Source organism: Phocoena sinus, chromosome 9, assembly GCF_008692025.1.
Source record: "Phocoena sinus isolate mPhoSin1 chromosome 9, mPhoSin1.pri, whole genome shotgun sequence".
Lineage (NCBI taxonomy): Eukaryota > Metazoa > Chordata > Mammalia > Artiodactyla > Phocoenidae > Phocoena > Phocoena sinus.
Genome location: NC_045771.1, coordinates 48,346,833 through 48,350,614, shown reverse-complemented (window position 1 = coordinate 48,350,614; position 3,782 = coordinate 48,346,833). Strand labels below are relative to the sequence as shown.

Genomic DNA, 3,782 nt, shown 5'->3' with positions numbered 1-3,782 from the left:
AGAGCTATTTCTTCACCCACATCAGGCTAGGCTGAGTTCGTGTTACAAATGTGCCACATTCATCAAATAGTTGACTTTGTAGACTGTGCCTTTAAAGCCAATTCGACTCCCGGACGAATCAAAGCCTTCACCCAACTAGAGGCCAGGTAGCTGGTGATTTCTGCAAGCTTCTCCTCCCCTCTGGTAGGAAGGCACTTAGAGGGCTTAGTACATGGCTCCCCGAGGTGTTCTCATTCCTAAAGTTGTGCTCACTATGAGGGCTTGCCCAAGTTAAAGATGTGAGAGTGCCCTCACTTTCATGTGTTATTATTGGAAAATAACTGGAATCCAAGCCAAATTCCAACAAACATAGTCCATGGAGATGTTGGAGAAAAACCCAAAATAAGCCAAGTGTGTTATTAGAAATTTGTTCTATAATCCTAACGGCACACAGTTATTGTTAAATGGATATATTCTCTACCACTCCTATACCTGTTCCAGAAGAATCTTTGATGATAACCAGGAAACATCAAGTGAAAATAATTCTAATTTTTTAATGAATTGATCACTAGCTGAGACTTTGCCTACTCTAGAGTCTCCTTCAGACTTTGGAGGGAATTAGTACTGGCCAGTATTTGTAATTGGAAAATAAGAAACAGACATTACCTCCAGTTTTCTTGTCTTTTCTAAAATGTTTTTTTAAATTAATTTTTATTAAAAATATGGAACATTTCACAAATTTGTGTGTCATCCTTGCACAGGGGCCATGCTAATCTTCTCTGTATCATTCCAATTTTATATAGTATATGTGCTGCTGAAGTGACCACACTTCCAGTTTTCTTGATAAGGAAATTGATTCTCAGGGAGATACGTGATTTGTTTACATTGCCATAGCAACTAAGTGGCAGAGTCAGGACTCAAAGCAGGACTTCTGACACCAAGTCCAGTGCTCTTTGCTCTACACCATAATTGATCCTCCAGGAATTAATATTTCAGCTACTATATTCCCCATCACTGTACATTCTCAAATATTGCTCAACCCTCCCTCTCCGATATATAAAATGCCCCAATCTAATCTTTACTTCAAATGAGGGACCTTCTCTTTTTGGCATTTATGCATACTGTATAGAATCAGTGATGACTGATTCTCTTTTTGGCCTTTATGCATACTGTATAGAATCAGTGATGACTTATCTTTAACCTCAATTAAAAGATAAAAAGTATTCATCGTGAGGTGTCCCCCACTAACTCCAGAGAGTGACTGGGGTTCCAGACCAATGGTATGAGTCAGAATCAGTAGTTTTACAGGTCTTATACTCATATAGATATCTATGATTATATATCATTTTTGCATTCATTCAAAAGTTACTGCACCGAAACTACGTTCTGGCATTAGAGATACAGTGCTAAACAAGATGAAAAGTTTTCCTGCTTTCAGGGAGCTTGCATTCTACTGAAGAGAGGGTATATATTTTTTTTAACTGAAGTATAGTTGATTTACAATGTGTTGGTTTCAGGTGTACAGCAAAGTGATTCAGTTATATGTACATAAATATCTATTTTTCTCAGATTCTTTTCCCTAACAAGTTATTATAAAATATTGAGTATAGTTCCCTGTGCTATACAGTAGGTCCTTGTTGATTATCTATTTTATACATAGTAGTGTGTATATGTTAATCCCAAACTCCTAATTTATCCCTCCCCCACTTTCCTCTTTGGTAACCATAAGTTTGTTTTCTTTGTCTGTGGGTCTATTTCTGTTTTGTATGTAAGTTCATTTGTAGCATTTTTTTTTGATTCCACATATAAGTGATATCATGTATTACTTCACTTAGTATGATAATCTCTAGGTTCATCCATATTGCTGCAAATGGCATTATTTCATTCTTTTTTATGAGAGAGGGTGTATTAAGAAGTAAATGCACAAGACAATTCCAGATTATGAAAATTGCTCTGAAGAAAATAAAATACTGTATGTGATAGTGAATGAAGGCTTCTCTGAGGAAGTAGATTTGAGCTATGACTTAAGTGACAAAAGACATGTCTGTGAAGGAGTGGAAGAAGTATTTTTCAGGTAGAGGGAACAGCATGCAAAGGTCTTAGATGGGGATGAGTTGGCTTCTGGGTTCCTTTAGGAGCAAAAAGGGGATCCAGAGAAGGAGCAAGAGAAGGATAGACCACGTGGGGCCAGATCTCGCTGGGCTTTCTGAGTCAGAGAAAAGAGGTTAGATTTTACTCTAAGAGTAATGGGAAACCACCCGGTGTTCTAAGCAGGGGAGTGATGTGATCTGGTTTACATTCTACAGATTCCTCTGTTTTGTGGAGAATGGAGGGTGGGCAAGAATGAAAACCCACAATCTAGTTGGAGAAGGTTGGATTAGACAAGGGAAGTAGCAGTGAGGTGGAACAGCTTCGAGAGGTACTTTAAGTAAATGCAGTAGGATTTACTGATGCTTTGGATGTGGGGCAAGATGTGAGGGGAAGGGAACAACTGTAGTGATTCCTAGTTTTTGGTTTGAGGAGTTGAGTAGAAGATAATGCATTTACTAAGGTGGGGGAAAAAATGGGGTAAGTTCCAGTAGCGAAGGGTAAATAATGAGTTCTTTCATAGACACGTTAAGTACAAGATACTTATCAACCATTTAGTGGAGAAAGCAGGTCAGAGGAAAGAACAGGGGGAGAAGAAAATCTGATTGAGAAGGAATTGTCCCTGAGATAGAAGGAAACTAGTAGATTGTAGGGTCAAGCAAGCAAAGAGGGGAAAGTATTTTAAGCAGGAGAGACTGGTCAGCTGTGCCTAATGCTAAAGAAGAGGTCTAGTAAAGTGAGGGCAGAGAATGGAGGATAGATTCTGAAACTCAGAAAATTTGAGTGACAAAGGAACAGGAACACAAGACCCTTAGGGTATGGACGCAAAGGGTTTGCACCTTGGTTTCAGTAACTGGATTAATTGCAAGCTGTTGAAATGGCCCCTAAAGGTGACTTGGAATATCCTCTGCCACTGCCATCTTCCTCCACTTCCTTCTCTCTCTCACTGCGATTACAGAGCCCTGAGTTTCCGTCATCCAACGGGTATTTAACACTCTCTCAATCAATAGGATTTCCCCAAGTGAAAGGGAAAGGAAAGGTTGACAGGACCATGGCCTTGCTCTATGTGTCCATGGTCCCTTGAGCTGCCTCTTGTCTACATCGTACCCTCAGCACAGCACGCATGAGCAGAGCTGCTGGACATGGCGGAAGGACAGAGTGTTGGCATGGAGTCATTTCACTTCTTTGAGCCCCAGTTTACGTTAAGTGAGGGTTTTGAACTGAAGGATATTTAAGGCTTCTTCAGGTTCCAATACTGTCTGGATCTCAGTGGTTCCATTTCATTTACCAGCAGTAAGAAGCAGCGTGCCAAACAGTTGTTTGGAAAATTTAGTGAAGGCAACACATTTCCCCTTCTTGAATTTGCCTTAAACAGAGTGGGGAAATGTAGGCTGGTTGCGTTATTCCCATCATGTGGAGGCTCAGGCTGAGAGTCATCGTATTGCACGGTACGTGTATTTCTTGCTAACGATCCCTGAAGCTGATTTTGGTTTTAATTGTGTGAGCCTAGCAAAGCATAGACACTCGGGTAATAATGACTCTGTAAAATCAATATAGAGAAACCTTGGATTATATGAGACTGCTACCACTCAGTGAATCATACTATGTAATATTTCCTAAAAGATAATGGGTTTCAAAACCAAACATAAATCTTCAGTGACATGTTGGCTATTTGTCATGTCTTCTGGCAGTGGAATTACAGCAGCTTCAATAAA

At 39.8% G+C, this 3,782-nt stretch overlaps 1 non-coding gene across 1 annotated transcript; it reads right to left on the bottom strand.

Annotated features, from left to right (window-relative positions):
• Positions 1-695: 695 nt before the first annotated feature.
• On the bottom strand, positions 696-806 carry LOC116759947. The gene has a single exon (XR_004351607.1). It is a non-coding gene; the product is annotated as a U6 spliceosomal RNA (small nuclear RNA).
• Positions 807-3,782: the final 2,976 nt, after the last annotated feature.